At 37.5% G+C, this 18,419-nt stretch overlaps 1 long non-coding RNA gene across 1 annotated transcript; it reads left to right on the top strand.

Annotated features, from left to right (window-relative positions):
- The first annotated feature begins 8,644 nt into the window (after positions 1–8,644).
- LOC141442219 (uncharacterized) lies at positions 8,645–12,062 on the top strand. Its single transcript, XR_012452904.1, has 3 exons — positions 8,645–10,947; positions 11,082–11,213; positions 11,811–12,062. It is a non-coding gene; the product is annotated as an uncharacterized lncRNA (long non-coding RNA).
- Positions 12,063–18,419: the final 6,357 nt, after the last annotated feature.

Genomic DNA, 18,419 nt, shown 5'->3' with positions numbered 1-18,419 from the left:
TTTCGGTTCTAACATCAGAACTGAAAATAAACCGTAACAGAAAGCTCCGAACACTAAGCGCTACACACAAAACCTGTATAATGGTGATTTTCCACCGACGAGGCAAGACGAGACGAGAATTGAAATTTGTATGCATTCTCGCGCACCCGCGAGCCGCTGCGGGCAGCCGCGGGCGCTGCCATACAAATTTCAAATCAAAATGACATTTCAAATTCTCGTCTCGCTTCGTCTCGTCTTGCCTCGCCGGTGGAAACAACCTTAAATCCCAAAAAAAACGCAGCCATCAAAGCGCCGCTACCAGGAAAGCATGAACATGAAAGCATTGTTCTCCAAACAAAAGTATACAGCCAAAGCAAACTAGTAGGTAGGTAAAGCTGGGGCAATATCGGGGAGCACGTGACCGGTGACATGCGTCGACCCTTGTCCCGTTGCTGTTAATTTCGCTTGTCGACCAAACACGCGGGGGGTGGGGCAAGGAGGGAGAAGGAGCGGGTGACTGGCGCTTTTTAGATTAGATTTTATTAAGGTTAATGTTACTTCTATAATATCTGTTGTTTTTCGTCTAGCCTTGTCGTTAAACAAAGCCGGTAGGCCAGTTCAGACGGACTGCATTCCAACCGCTAACTGCCGACTGCCATACATCCCAATTGCAGTCAGAGTGCAATTGTGCCGACTGCAATCGAACTGCAACGAAAAATGTATGGGCACGGTTACGTTCCAGTTGGAATGCACTCCGTCTGTATTGGCCCTATGTGGTGAAATTGTTAACGAACATCTGAGAATGCTGAATACCTGTACCTACATAAGTGCACACGTACCTATCTGGTTGGCTGATAGTCTGAATGGTATATTTTTAGTGAGTAGTTTCTGAATAGGGGTACTTATCCCGCGAATGACCTCATACCTCCTGTTACAGTCACCCCTTAGGCTTTTACGTGAGCGCTGATCTGATCGTAATACTGAAACTTATTATTTAAATCGATATATTGTAAATAAACAAGATTTCAAATAGATAAAGAACGAAAAAGTCATTGATTTTAAATAAAAGAAACTTACAGTACTTTATGTCATCAATAATTCGATTACTACGCTAATTTTGATGAGTATATTAGTAAATTCTAGGTTGGAATATTATTTGCCACTTAAGTAAGGCTAATAAGGCCCACTTGCATTAAACACATAAATCTCGAGTTAGCGTTAAGCTCAGTTTAGTAGTGTCAAATTGTATGGAACTGTTAAGCTTAAGCCTGGATTAACTACTAAATCTAGATTTATTTTTTCCTGCAAGATGGCCTAAGTACCGATATAACTCGAGATAAATAGGTCCCATCACTTAACGAGTCTTTGGTGTTACGTAACATACATATTACGTTTCTTCACTTAATTGTGCTTTGAATTTAATTAATTGATTATAATAACCTGATAGTTTTAAATTTGGGAACATCCAAATACTCCGAAATACTAATACCGATTTTCAAAACTCCGATTTTCACAATTCCTAAGACATACATATAATTCCGATTACTTAAAAACACGAAATTTATTTTTCCGAATTTCAAAATATCGATTCTTTTAATATTCGACTATTGTAACTCCGAACAATGAATAACAAGATACGTTATTGGCCCGAAGTACAGTACTTTGATTATAAATGACATCGCTAATTCGGAAATGTGACATTAGGCAAAATAAATTCGTGGTTTTAATTAATTAATAAAATAAATTAATAAATTAAAAAATTCGAATCTCGAATTAATATCAATCAATTTATATACTTCCATATATTTAGACCGCAGCAACTTTTTAGAGTAAAACGAAACGTGCATCAAGTGTCACTTGCACCATGCTAGAATGAATGTACCTACTGTCGTGACGACGGATCACATTTAAAAATTGCTCAATATCGATTTAGCAATTGCAGTGGCCGCACAATCCTCTTGAAAAAAAAAAATAGCTTACAAGAAAAATAATTCAACTGTCCGCTACCCGCCGGTCTCTTATGATACACAGGGAAGTGAAAAGCGAAAAATCCTGTTGCTTTTGTAGTGAATTTTCGCCATGAGCATTATTTTAAATTGCCGCTCTGACACGGAGCCACTCGTATTCCCTAAGCAACGCTGTTATTTTGGACTTTTTAGGGTTCCGCATCCTGTTTGTGGCAACATTCGTAGTCAAGTAATAGTTGTATGCATGTTTGGTGGGTGGTAGAATCTTGTGTATCTAAGGTCGGTGCAAATCGCTACCACCACCTCACTCGCTAATCGATACCACCACCTCACTCGCTAATCGCTACCACCAGCTCACTCGCTAATCCAGCCGCCAGCCAGCATTACTTCACAGGTGGTAGGACCTTGTGCAAGGTCCGCCCTGATTGCTACCACCATCTTGCTCGCTAATCCTGCCGTGAAGCAGCAGTGCTTGCACTGTTGTGTTTCGGCGTGGAGAGCAAGACAGCCGGTGAAATTACTGGCACTTGAGGTATCCCATCTTAGGCCTCTAGGTTGGCAACGCATCTGCAATCCCCCTGGTGTTGCAGGTGTCTATGGGCGGTGGTGATCTCTTACCATCAGGAGACCCACTTGCTCGTTTGCCATCCAGTCGAATAAAAAAAAAAACCAGTAAGTAAGCACCTTTTTCATAATAATTTCTAGACTCAACTAGAGAAAAACCAGACAAGCGCGAGTTGATCTCGCATTCAAAGGGTTCCGTATCATCGTATTGGAACTATTGCAATACTACGTCGCTGCCCTTCAATGGCAGAACGCTGCAAGTCAAAAACCCTAGTTTCCGAGAAAAACGCGTTACAGGTTTTTAACTTTAACGCTACAAAAAACACATTATTTATTTCCTTAGAAGATTCTATTTTTTTAATTTACGAGTATATGTTTCTTCTATATGGCGGAATAGTCAAATAAATATCAATGAATGCGATTAATATAATATATACAATAAAGCGTTTTGCTACAAGATATTTTATAAAAAAAAAGCAGTAATAGTTCTGGCAAAACGCTACAAGTTGTAAATTACTGCGTGGTGCCGTGTTTTTGAACTACTTATGATGTTTTGCAACTTTGTCTTCTTCCTTTTTTCTTTATAAACGACAATACAAAACATAGTAACTCTACTTAACACAATTATATTTGCGTTATCATATTAGGGTTTTTATTGTGCTTGTATAGTTTTTATGATATACATGGATAACAGAATGCAACAAAAAAAATAACATTTTTATTAAAATTATTAATTACTTAAATATACTCATAAAATACTTTCTTATTTATCCTTGATCATTCAGAATGAAGGATCATGATCAGTCTCTTTGTTACCATTTGGATCAAAGGTAAACTTCTTGAGTTTCTTGCCATTTTAATACGGTTGAATTATCATATCAATCTATATATTTATAATAATAACATCATTTTTTATATAAGTATGAAACAAACCGCTCTGAACGTTTACTAACGACTAAAATTCTAGAACTAACTTGAAAGTTTAAACTTCAGAACTTTCAGAACAAGTTTAGTGTTCGCAACGTGATTTTCTGTAACGAAACGGAATTAAATATTCTATCTCTTTCTGTAAGCATTGAAAGTCCAATTAACTTTCTCTCTTTCACTCTGTTGCCGCGTTTTGACTCGACAGTGACGTAGCGCAAAGATTAGGCAGAACGCTGCAAGTGGATAAATCGCGTTCCCCCGTTTCTTACACTTACAGCAGTTATGATGTTTTGGCTAGTTATGCAGTTACCGCGTCTTGCCAGTTTTATACAGCCTAAACTAGAACATATACTTAAAAAGTCTTTTGTAGGTATGATAGAAGCCATGAAGCCATGGGTATCGTTTAATGCAAGGCAACGCAAAACGCTGTAACTCGAGTTGCAGCGTTTTGCCATTGAAAGGCAGCGTCGGGGTTAGTGCAAATCCGCATAAAAAGCATTGGAATTTAGCCAATTTCCAATTTATGCTCTAAATTCATTGAAGCACAAAAAATATAGTTAAAACCTCCTGTAAAATAATGCGTAGTGTACTGTGTACTAGTGTAGTGTAGATACGTGGTATTTCCGTATGGAAGATTCGCGTAAATCCTCTGCCCTCGACAAAATATACAACTGACTGAGCAAAAAACGTACAGGTACCATCAGCCAAATAAGTGGTCTATCAATTTTTAAACAAGTTTCTATCAAATGAATATTGAACTTTTAAGTTGACAGACGCGTCTTTTGTCATTATTGTTTTATGACATGCAAACGATTATCAACTTTAGGGTGGTAGACCACATATTTGGCTGATGGTACGTATGATTTTTACTTTATTTTGTTGATATCGGTTATAATAATATACCTACCTACTCTGTTAAAATTGTAGGAGACTAAGGGGCTGTTTCACCATCCATTGATTAGTGTTAAGTGACGGTTAAATGTGATGCCGTCTCTATTTGTTTTGTTCGAATAGACGGAGACGGCATCACAACACTTATCAATGGATGGTGAAACAGCCCCTAACCGTAACTCTTATCCCACTTACTATTATAAATGCGAAAGTTTGTAAGTCTTTTTGTTTGTTTGTTACCTCATCACGTCTAAACCACTGAACCGATTTAGATAAATTCAAAATACAGATAATTTGAGTCCCGGAATGGACTTGGACTAGGATAGTTTTTAGGTATCCCGATAAAATTGCATAGTGTGTGTGATATCGATAAACGAATTCTACGCAGACGGAGTCGCGGGTAACAGGCTAGGTAATTATATTAGGTATTCCTTGCTTACCATACCGCACAATGACAAATGTAGAACATGAACTTAGGTGTTTGGCTAATGCTAAGGTTTTTTTTTATTATTCGACTGGTTAGCAAACGAGCAGGTGGGTCCTGATGTAAGAGATCACCACGCCATAAACCTGCATACCCCTGGTATTGCAGATGCGTTGCCAACCTAGAGGCGTAAGATGGGATACTCAAGTGCCAGTAATTTCACCGGCTGTCTTACTCTCCACGCCTAGACACAACGGTGCAAGCACTGTTGCTTCACTGCAGGATTAGCGAGCAAGATGGTGGTAGCAATCCGGGCGGACCTTGCACAAGGTCTACCACCTGCAAATAAGGTCCTCAATTGTGTGTCAAAGATTTTTCAGTGAGGAGGCATTGGTCCTTTGTCGTCGGTCATCTACTAAACGTCCACCGCAGAATAAGCCTCCTCCGAAGAACGGCACAAGATTGGTCCTGTGCTGCCTGCATCTAACAACAGATGTGCGGCCTCACCAGATCATCACTCATCAGTCCACCTTTTATGAAAGGCCAAGCGGCAACTTCCGGTGCGTAATCCCAAGAACATATTAGCCCTGACGGCCATCAGTTCTTCAAACTGTGAATCCCGCCTACTGTCGCTACTTTCGATTCCGTGGATCGCTTATGATCAGAGCTTGGAATTTTGACGGCATTTTTGATCTGCCATAGTGACTTCTCGCTTATCGACTTCCGATATTCTATTTCGATATATCGATATAGAATATAAAAAAAAAAATTAAATAGAGGTCAAAAATAGACGGTTTATCGTAAAGAGATATCTCTTCCAATTCAATTTTGAGCAGTCGAAATTGTGAAATAGACATATGCATTACGCAATGAAAACAATAAATACATAGTCAACAAATTTTGATTTAATAATTAAATTTCATATTCAAAGCCTGTTTAGTGCAAGTAAGTGATCCATTAGTGAGTGGCTTGAACCTAAGAAACATCGCAAGGAAACTCAGTTTGACGTGAAGAAGACCGCATAGAAATCATAGTTTATCCGTTTGTAAAGCTACGATACCGAAGACAAACAGAACGGACGTTAAACTTATAACATCCTTCTTTTTGCGTCGCGGGTTTAATAATATGGCCCTGTGATAAGACGGACTGACAGCGATGCTATCAATAATAGGTCCTCATTAGTTCCCTATTGATAGGAACTCTGAAAATCTTCGGATCCTAAATAACTCATAGATATAATAATTAGGCGCGGGGGGGGGGGGGTTAGTCACGCGCGCACATTACGCGGCACCTCCTTATTACTATGTCCTTTTATGAACATTATCAATTACCATAATTTGGTACAACTTTCCTTTATTGCGGTCCGAGTTATAAAGACGCAGGTGTTTTGTAAAATGATCTCGTGTTCCACTTTTTTTGCACGTGCCAAGGATTCCGTTGAAACTGAAGGTAGTAAACGACTTCAGAAAGAAGTCTATTTTGGTCGTGCTGTGTTTTCTTTTTTTTTAAAGGGAACGCTGCAGTGCCTCCGGAAAAAGTCTGAAAGGCGCCTTTTAATAACTGTTTTAGTTTTTACCCGCGATTACCCCGATTGCCCGACGAGACGTTTAAGTCAAGTACTACCACTTGTAACGATGGGGCCTACACCAGAGAGCATTGTGTGTAGAGTGGTAGAGGGGAAACCCCGTCTCTCTCTTTCTCCTTTTAATGGAGAGAATTTTCCTTTATTATAATATAAGATAATAATACATTATGTTAAAGGAAAATATTAATTAAATTGGCCATAATAAGTTGTGATCGTCTAACAGTTAGGATCCTACGTTGTGTACTTTTTTGTTTTAGTAATCCCAATGATCTTTTATGTGGTATGTCTGTAATAAGCAAGATATCTATCAGGGCGCAATAAATGTGTCTAAATTAAGTTATTTAAAGCTAGAGATACTTGGAATTCAATACATATAACTAGTATAGTGTGAAAATAGAGTGTAATATGGAAAATAGAGTGTAATATGGGTGAGTAAGTAAGTAGAGTGTGTAAAGGGTCGGGAAAGGATAAGAGTTGACTGAAAGAAATTAACGGGCCTCCACGGAGGCCCGGGGGGTCACCTTCCGACCCCCTGCCCCCTCCTTACACTCGCCTGCGATTGGTAAAATAACCCGGAGTATGATTTACATTTACTGCACTAACTGCGGTGCTAGTCAACTCAAAAGAGGACAGGTTAGATGGAATGAGTAAACCCAATTCCATAAATAGTAAAAAGGTGGAAGGAAACACATCCAATCCAACCAATGCTTGATTCATATGTTGCATATCTGTGCAATATACACAGTTTTAGTTGTGTAACCACTGGGATGTCTAAAAAGATCAAAACCAGTGAATTACAAAGTTTTGTGGTAATGCCAAGCTGTAAACAGACATGACAAGTGTATGGTTTTGCCCAGAACAGTCGGGGGGTTGAGACGGCAAGCCACTTTTCACTGAGCATCTCCGCTTACTAATGTAAGTATCAACAATGACACAGCTACTTTGGAATGCGGCCCACAACCATCCCAGTCGCCCTGAACAAGAAGTAAGGTTGTGGTGATATAATAACATATCAACCCTGAAGTAAGTGTCCACACTCAAACAATATGGAGCCATAAGGAAGACAAATCTTTTCATCAAGCATCTCCGCTTACCAATGTAAGTATCAACAATGTCATGACTACTTTGAAATGCAACCCACAGCCAACCCAATTATTCAAAGTGAGGAAATTAGATATAAGTTGTGGATGACATGACACCATACCACCACAGATTTGTATAGTGTGCTGTGAATATCCGTGTATACATACACAGTACACAAACACATGAATAAGCATTTTAGTAAAATTGGATGTAGAGTTCAGCTACAATGCCTGAACACAAGAAAGTTTAATATCATTATGAATCAGGTTACTCACAAGGAGCGGTAGGGTTATGATAGACAAAAGGAATTGCCATGAGATAAATGATAAGCATTGCATAAGACTCATTTACTCAGATAACCAGTACCTTACCTGGAGCTTCCCCAACTTCACAAAGCAAGTAGTCATAGATCATAGGTGTACATATTAGTCCAATAAATGGTCATAATATGGTTGAAACACAAGAGGACAGATCTCACCTTGTCATAACAGGGAATCCAGATCCAATCTGAGATTCTCTGACATCACAAAGCAAGCTTTTAAGTTAAGAGCTATTACGCTATTGGGGTCCCAGAGGGAGGCCCAATCAAGCACCATCTCTTAGTGATGACTTCAGCTTAGAGCTTGAAAATGTTAAATTACACAGGTTTTACTGATGGCCGGTCAGCCTAACTCAGCTCAAGTGTAATAAACCATTATTCATTCTCCAATCTGCCTTCACTAATAGACTACAAATACGGGTGAAATAGCCGGTGACAAACAATCACTAGGATTATCGTTCACAAGCCTTCCACCTAATCAGTAAGAACCCGACACGCCCAAAGTAAGCTATTAGAGCCAACCTCGAACATGACGAAATTCAGACTCTAGTTGGGCCAGGTAATAGCCCAATGGAGCCCTAAAATAAAACACTGATGAGTTATGATCGCTTACTGGACAATAAGCACCCAGATAAGACTTTATGGATTCTAATTATTATGAAATTAAGGCAGCTCCGCATTACCTCATCTCTGTAACCCAATACTGCGCAATATTAGTCTACAGAGACTACAGTTCTCACAATTACCTCACTCTGAAAGTTCATAGAATGCTGTATAAGCCGATTCTAATCCATTCAGAGCTACACAATAAATAACTAACAAGTTACAGTGTGAAGTGAGTGTAGGTATATGGTGTGATATAATGCATAGATACCATATAATATAAGTAATAAAACATGTCACAGGACACAAAATAATTGTCTGAATGGGTTATGTCATTCTCGAGGCAAATAATTCTTAGCTCAGTTAGGTCTATCAATGTTAGACTTGTGAGAGATGTAGATAGTAATTCTCGTGATAGACACTATCCCATCCATACAATGAAGCAAAATTATGATCAGAAAACGCATTCGCAGTGCATTCCCACATATAAAACACACAAAACGTAAGATTAAACACATGGTCCCTAGGTTTCCCTAAAGATTTTCCTACGGTTTTCACGCCCTAATGCAGTATAGTCTGATTTAAGAAAGTTCTCGGTTCCAATATGACTTTTAACAAGCACTTCTATAATCTAATAAGAAAAAGGACCTTTTGACAGACAGAATTGAGGTAGGATGGAACCAAAAACTTCTCCCAAATCTGACATACTCCCTAACCATACAAAAGCATGCTCACTTACCTCTTATTTACCTGATAAGGTAAATAAACAATCCCACCTGGTATTCACAACGCTACACAAACACATCACAAAATGCCTATTTTTCACTACACACAACACGCATCACGCTCCTAGCTAAATTACACACCCTATTTCGCACCAACAATAATTAATCGCGGAAATCTAGATCAAACTATATGGACCTGCCTAATTCTACACTTCGCGAGAGAATCTCAACCCTGCCTAGCGGTTTGGCACGGAGGTTGAAGCAGCCTTCAGATAGTGCCAACCACGGCAGTCCCATTTGTATCAAAAACAATAGGAGCCACGCCCAATTTGTGAGCAATTCTAGGAATGAATCTACGTTCTAGAACTTTCTTTAACCCAAAGGCAGTCGTGAAGCATATCCAGACACGCCACGCTAGCACGCTACATAGTCCGAATACCGACAACGCGAATCCTTGGAAGAAAATGCAACAAGCACCCAGCTTCAGTCGCGATCTGAATAGGGCGCCACATCCTCAACCAGGACCCACACTGCAGGCACCCAGAGACCACTGCGGCCACGTGCCGGGACACGCCCAACAACCGACGATTACAGGGATAATTAAACAAGCAAACTACAGAAAATAACGAGAAATACTGCTAGGAAACCAACAGCATCTCATTGTTATTTTCCAATAAGAATTAAACAAGAAACTCACAAAATGGGAGATTTGACAAAACCTGAAGCCACATACCTGATGACGGGCAGAGTTTCTGCTTACGCGCCGAGAGCCGAAGAAGGAAAAGTAAAAGTGAGCGAGCCCGCTCGCGCATCGCTTTTTATAACCTCGAGGCTTCTAGAAACTTCCATTCTTCCCGGAAACGGGGTTCTCAAACATATCTTCCTTACACCTCCCTCCTAATCCTGTATTGCCATCAACAAATTGCAAACTCCAACACTGAACAAATTCATCATCATCATCATGCAAACCGATACACGTCCCATCGCTGGGCTCCGGCCTCCTTTCAGAACGCAAAGGCCCGGGCTCCAGCCCCCCACGTTTGCCCAGTGCAAAATATCAACTTGCTAAGAGAATCAACTGCTTTCCCAATTGACTTGACAAGACAATTATTCCTGTAGTTAGTCGAAAAATCTTCATTTCGTATTTTTAGTACAATTTATGTGATTTTTGTTATTTTGTTGACTGTGCTCGTTGATACTCTTAAAACCGCTGCATCCCAGACCACAGTGCTGTCACCAATCCCACACAAGTACGCCAAACCCAAAGTCAATCAAACCTGCGTCGGAAGCTGGCCAAACCCAGCTCCCAAGATTCGATCCAAACAAACAGACATCTAAACAAACAAACAAATAAATGAATAAATACATAAACAGAGCAAGTCAAAGAAAAGCCTGTAGAAATATGAAACGTTACCCTAAAAAGTGGTAAAAAATTATTTCAATGGTAATTTCTAATAGACTTCTTCTCGTCAAGCCTATATTCGGTCTCCGATTGGCTATTTATAAATCTCACGTTCCTTATTGGCTGTAAAATTTTCAAGTTAGGAAACATTATACAAATAAAATATTACATAATTTGAATTTAAATTATTTATGATAATAATTAAGTATTGAATTTTAGTTGAAAAATACATGAAATTTCTAAACGGACTAGCTCTTAGGCGCATTAATGTTTACTAAAACCGTATCTCAGACAGCTCGAACCAGCTGTTGTCAAGTAAACGATACTCGAAAGTCTAACTAGAATTTGATATCAAATACTAAACAAAATGCAATTATAATTATTGAAGTTACTAGTTAAACTCCTAAACTACCAAAATCAAGTATTAGTTTAGTGCAAAACCCTTTCAACGGTGGAAAAATGACACATCAAGACAGAGGTAAGTCTATGCTTTATTCGAACCGTTTTGCTATGATTATTTCCTAAAAGAAAAGCTGTTTTTCTGGTAAAGTGTATTTTCCTTGTGTAAAATAGTAGCCTCTATTATGTACTAAGATTATTTTTATGTTTCAGATAAAATCCAAGAAATAATGGACCAAAAGCGTTTCCATTTATAGGTTAATTTTCCTCACTACTATGGGATGTCAAGAAATTCCAATTGGAACGACACATTTTTACTCCTATAATTGTTCACGACGTTTTCAGGTAAGAACTTAATAAGAATTTCATACTTATAGATAAATCTAATAGTGAAAATGTCTTAGGCAAAATACTCCATAGTAAGGAAATTTTCAAACGTTAATAGCGATTTATTTGGTCAATTGTATGAGGTAATTTATGTTTAATTATAGTATATGGACAGCAGAAAGAACAGATTTATAATGAAAACATGGATCGAAGCTTAATCATAAAGTCTATTCAACCTGCAAAATTTGACACTCCTGAAAATTTCACTTTGTTATCTGATCAAAATCTATAGGGTTTATTTGGGTATTTATCGTATAGACATACTGTACTAAGTCAGGAGGGATGGAATTTATAAAGATTTTGATTATAAATACCAAACAATTATTAATATTAGCCTTTACAAAATTTCAGCCCTCGGGTTAAAATTCTCAAACTGAAAGATGACTAGTTTTGACTCATTTGAGTGTTTGATCCGAACTAAACCTATTTATTCTGTATCAGAGTCACTATTAGGATGAGATTAAAGTAAAAGTACTCAGATCTAACTTGTATTTTTAACAAGAATGCTATATCCAGGATATCATTAGAGCGATTTCAAATAAATTTCTATTTCAGGAAACTTCAGTGCTTTCCTATGGATTTTACAATCAAAATTGCCTACGGCAGCACGAGGAACAGGAAATGGAAGGAAATCAGGATTGGAGAAAGGATTTAATGGGATTTTCAGGAAAACATGGGAAGCCTTAGAAGAGTTTCTTAGCCTACGCATTTTTGTAAATATTTTAAGTTACTTATGTACGCTTTGCTAGTAAATCAAACCAATAGTCCTATTAGGCTTGGTTTTAGTTGCTTTTGCCTGTAAAATCACAAAAGAAGAATAAAATTACCTTTAATTAATCTCAGATGGTTTCATTAAATTAGAAAAACAGCGCCATCTACTAGTGAGTAGTGGAACCTCTCCGAATATAGCCCGATAACCCATAACTTGACACACACACACCGCTCCTCACTAGAGGTCGCCACAGTCACGGTCTCAGCTCAGTAATAATGCCATCTATAGTCAAATAGCTAAACTTTCTACTTTACTTTATAACTACACTTGTATGCAGCGTGATTTAAGCTTTTTAACAATAACCTGATGACACCGCGTTTCCAGAGATGTCACTACTTCAACGCGTGCGGAAACCGAGTTTTGAATTTATTAATGCTTATTTCTATAAATAGCAACTTAATAGTATATTATGATTTATAAAGAAACTGATGAACGAATTGATTAAAACAGTGTATTTAATGAGCTGAATTAATTATTTCAATGCATATTATGGAAAAGTGAAAGAAAATTTGTTCTCATAGAAAATATTTCCTATAATCAAGTAACAAATAAGGCAATAATATATGGAGTCTGCTACAACCGCCCCTTAATTTATAAAGAAGTTCACCGTATTTATAAATTACCCACAATAAAAGACTACAATAATTATTGCCGGAAAAAAATTTTTTTTTTTTTTTTTTTGAAGAAAAAAATTATAAAGAGGAAAGAGGAAGAAGATGACGATAGAGTCAAGACAAAGAAGGAAATATTATAATGAAATTAACTTAGTCAAGTAACAAATTTTCTAAGCGAAAATTTTCACATTTTATTAAAATTCCTAATACATAATATTTATTCCCTACCCCCCAGAAATGACCACCCTACTCCCCACCAATCACATCTATTAAGCAAGCGCTTAATAAGTAGTAATCATAGAGTAAGTGGCAAGTAGTATAAGAACGTAATGTGGATGGTTTGGAAATTATTAAACGCCCCCTTCTACATGAGAGGACCTCGATGATGAACTGTTAGATGACAAGGTCGCAACCCTTTGCTCTAATTGGGCAATCTTAGAATTCACTTCATTCTATATCACACTTATTTATGCACTATTAATTAATTGTCAAACTAAACTAATCACTATAGGATAAAGTCACTTAACGCTTTCTAATTATACACCTACAATATTATTTACATGCACTTAATTCAGTGTTCGTAGATCCTCACTATAATTCCCGCCGTTAATTATTCACTAGCACTTGACTACCACATATCATAGCACACACATAAATTCACTTTAATTTGAATCACAATTTAATTTATCCGCAATCGTTCTCTGAAACTTTCTAAAATGTTTAGCACTCCTGAAACAACTAACCTTATACCTCATATTCGTTATAAACTTTGAAAAAAATTAGCGCTATACCTGCATTTCAAAATAAATTCCCCCGAAATAGTCACTAAATAACTATTATAAACCGCTACTTATTTAACTTAAATAAAATGACCCGAGGTTTCTAATTAATAGGACCAAGGAACCCTAACTGGATAATGGTTCAAATAACTAGTAGTTTAACTTTATCTATGCTATACTAAATGAAGGAAGTATATTATATAATGAGAAATAATTATGATTAATATTGCAATCAAATGTAGTATATAACATCAAATTTAAAGTAGAACCCACAATCACAGTTATTACTCTATTATAAGAACACTTATTTAATTTTAGACAGACTGCGGAACCACCTGTGACCCTTCTAAGGAACCCCAGGGTTCGCCTGTAATGAACAACTAATCAATAACCAACAACGCCCCACTTTATATAGATAAGCTTGAACATCTTAACAAACTCTATGTATATCAAAAGGAACAGAAATCACTAATAGTATTATTGAAAAAGAGAAAGTAAATAAATATATATATATATATATACATTAAATTATATATAAATATATATATATATTCCAGAACCACTTAAATTATGAAATGGGTTATGTATACTGTACAGTACATACGAGTACCATATAATAAATAAGTTAACAGCACAACAACAAAATACTACAAAAAAAAAATTAATTACCAATGCAAGTTTCTACTGCGTTAACAAATATATGACCAAAGTAACCTTAATTATTTATGGAAAAATCAAACTCCTAAATCAACTATCTCTAGTCTTTGGTTGAGGCCTATGTCCAGCAGCGGATCATCCTAAGCTAGTGCTGACAATGATGATTGTTATGAATAGTAAATATTCTGGTACAGTCCTGCCCAGCATTCAAAAGAACTTACAATATTATGTGAAATGAAATTCAAATAAGAGGTGAAAAATCTAATAAGAATCACCCCACTAAATAAATAGGTATCGACTTGACAAGTAAATTGGTCATTAGAATAAAAAATAACGAAAGTTTTCTAGTCTCATGTTTTTACTTACTTTGAAAGATAAATAAATGGACAGACTACTCTAATTGCTCTATTATGCCTAGATATACTACACTATATAACACTCAATCATATAAGAATACTAATCAACATTGCCAACACTAAACTGCAATCCCTATTTCTAATCACAACCTGACAATAATTTGCATTATTTTATGATTATGTAAGTTTCTACACAACTACCCCAAGTGAAAACTGAGAAAATCACCCAGATACCTATTCACTATGCCATATAAATAGGTAAATAAAACTAAGTCTATAAACTAAACTGCGAACGCGAGTATGTATGTCTGTCGTCTACTATGTCCAAACGCCTATACCACTAACCCACCACAATAAAACCAACACAAGAAAGATCAGAACCCAGAAGTATCATTGAAAAACTACCATCCTGGGAGGATGCATATTATATTTATCAATCATGTAACAAGCAACTTCCTCACAGACGAAACCGCGGGCGAAACTAGTATATGATAATTAATATTCAGATTTAAATAGAACCAAAGGTTAAAATTCAGCAAAACTATCAGATGTTCTGAGTGGTAGAGAGGGGAAACCCCGCCTCTCTCTCTCTCCCTTTTAATGGAGAGAATTTTCCTTTATTATAATATAAAATAATACATTATGTTAAAGGAAAATATTAATTAAATTGGCCATAATAAGTTGTGATCATCTAACAGTTAGGATCCTACGTTGTGTACTTTTTTGTTTTAGTAATCCCAATGATCTTTTATGTGGTATGTCTGTAATAAGCAAGATATCTATCAGGGCGCAATAAATGTGTCTAAATTAAGTTATTTAAAGCTAGAGATACTTGGAATTCAATACATATAACTAGTATAGTGTGAAAATAGAGTGTAATATGGAAAATAGAGTGTAATATGGGTGAGTAAGTAAGTAGAGTGTGTAAAGGGTCGGGAAAGGATAAGAGTTGACTGAAAGAAATTAACGGGCCTCCACGGAGGCCCGGGGGACCACCTTCCTAGCCCCCTGTCCCCTCCTTACACTCGCCTGCGATTGGTAAAATAACCCGGAGGATTTACAGTTACAGCACTAACAGCGGTGCTAAAGTCAACTCAAAAGAGGACAGGTTAGATGGAATGAGTAAACCCAATTCCATAAATAGTAAAAAGGTGGAAGGAACACATCCAATCCAACCAATGCTTGATTCATATGTTGCATATCTGTGCAATATACACAGTTTTAGTTGTGTAACCACTGGGATGTCTAAAAAGATCAAAACCAGTGAATTACAAAGTTTTGTGATATGCCAAGCTGTAAACAGACATGACAAGTGTATGGTTTTGCCCAGAACAGTCGGGGGGTTGAGACGGCAAGCCACTTTTCACTGAGCATCTCCGCTTACTAATGTAAGTATCAACAATGACACAGCTACTTTGGAATGCGGCCCACAACCATCCCAGTCGCCCTGAACAAGAAGTAAGGTTGTGGTGATATAATAACATATCAACCCTGAAGTAAGTGTCCACACTCAAACAATATGGAGCCATAAGGAAGACAAATCTTTTCATCAAGCATCTCCGCTTACCAATGTAAGTATCAACAATGTCATGACTACTTTGAAATGCAACCCACAGCCAACCCAATTATTCAAAGTGAGGAAATTAGATATAAGTTGTGGATGACATGACACCATACCACCACAGATTTGTATAGTGTGCTGTGAATATCCGTGTATACATACACAGTACACAAACACATGAATAAGCATTTTAGTAAAATTGGATGTAGAGTTCAGCTACAATGCCTGAACACATAAAAAAGTTTAATATCATTATGAATCAGGTTACTCACAAGGAGCGGTAGGGTTATGATAGACAAAAGGAATTGCCATGAGATAAATGATAAGCATTGCATAAGACTCATTTACTCAGATAACCAGTACCTTACCTGGAGCTTCCCCAACTTCACAAAGCAAGTAGTCATAGATCATAGGTGTACATATTAGTCCAATAAATGGTCATAATATGGTTGAAACACAAGAGGACAGATCTCACCTTGTCATAACAGGGAATCCAGATCCAATCTGAGATTCTCTGACATCACAAAGCAAGCTTTTAAGTTAAGAGCTATTACGCTATTGGGGGTCCCAGAGGGAGGCCCAATCAAGCACCATCTCTTAGTGATGACTTCAGCTTAGAGCTTGAAAATGTTAAATTACACAGGTTTTACTGATGGCCGGTCAGCCTAACTCAGCTCAAGTGTAATAAACCATTATTCATTCTCCAATCTGCCTTCACTAATAGACTACAAATACGGGTGAAATAGCCGGTGACAAACAATCACTAGGATTATCGTTCACAAGCCTTCCACCTAATCAGTAAGAACCCGACACGCCCAAAGTAAGCTATTAGAGCCAACCTCGAACATGACGAAATTCAGACTCTAGTTGGGCCAGGTAATAGCCCAATGGAGCCCTAAAATAAAACACTGATGAGTTATGATCGCTTACTGGACAATAAGCACCCAGATAAGACTTTATGGATTCTAATTATTATGAAATTAAGGCAGCTCCGCATTACCTCATCTCTGTAACCCAATACTGCGCAATATTAGTCTACAGAGACTACAGATCTCACAATTACCTCACTCTGAAAGTTCATAGAATGCTGTATAAGCCGATTCTAATCCATTCAGAGCTACACAATAAATAACTAACAAGTTACAGTGTGAAGTGAGTGTAGGTATATGGTGTGATATAATGCATAGATACCATATAATATAAGTAAATTAAACATGTCACAGGACACAAAATAATTGTCTGAATGGGTTATGTCATTCTCGAGGCAAATAATTCTTAGCTCAGTTAGGTCTATCAATGTTAGACTTGTGAGAGATGTAGATAGTAATTCTCGTGATAGACACTATCCCATCCATACAATGAAGCAAAATTATGATCAGAAAACGCATTCGCAGTGCATTCCCACATATAAAACACACAAACGTAGATTAAACACATGGTCCCTAGGTCTCCCTAAAGATTTTCCTACGGTTTTCACGCCTAATGCAGTAAGTCTGATTTAAGAAAGTTCTCGGTTCCAATATGACTTTTAACAAGGACTTCTATAATCTAATAAGAAAAAGGACCTTTGACAGACAGAATTGAAGTAGGATGGAACAAAAAACTTCTCCCAAATCTGACATACTCCCTAACCATACAAAAGCATGCTCACTTACCTCTTATTTACCTGATAAGGTAAATAAACAATCCCACCTGGTATTCACAACGCTACACAAACACATAAAAAAATGCCTTTTTTCACTACACACAACACGCATCACACTCCTAGCTAAATTACACACCCTATTTTCGCACCAACAATAATTAATCGCGGAAATCTAGATCAAACTATATGGACCTGCCTAATTCTACACTTCGCGAGAGAATCTCAACCCTGCCTAGCGGTTTTGGCACGGAGGTTGAAGCAGCTTCAGATAGTGCCAACCACGGCAGTCCCATTTGTATCAAAAAAATAGGAGCCACGCCCAATTTGTGAGCAATTCTAGGAATGAATCTACGTTCTAGAACTTTCTTTAAACCAAAGGCAGTCGTGAAGCATATCAGACAGCCACCTAGCACGCTACATAGTCCGAATACCGACAACGCGAATCCTTGGAAGAAAATGCACAAGCACCCAGATTCAGTCGCCGATCCGAAATAGGCGCCACATCCTCAACCAGACCCACACTGCAGGCACCCAGAGACCACTGCGGCACGTGCCGGAACACGCCCAACAACCGACGATTCAGGGATAATTAAAACAAGCCAACTACAGAAAACAACGAGAAATCCTGCTAGGAAACCAACAGTATCTCATTGCTATTTTTCCAATAAGAATTAAACAAGAAACTCACAAAAATGAGATTTGACAAACCTGAAGCCACATACCTGATGACGGCAGAGTTTCTGCTTACGCGCCGAGAGCCGAAGAAGGAAAGTAAAAGTC

This window comes from Choristoneura fumiferana, chromosome 25 (genome assembly GCF_025370935.1).
Source record: "Choristoneura fumiferana chromosome 25, NRCan_CFum_1, whole genome shotgun sequence".
Taxonomy (NCBI): domain Eukaryota; kingdom Metazoa; phylum Arthropoda; class Insecta; order Lepidoptera; family Tortricidae; genus Choristoneura; species Choristoneura fumiferana.
This window is presented reverse-complemented; position numbering and strand designations above follow the sequence as displayed.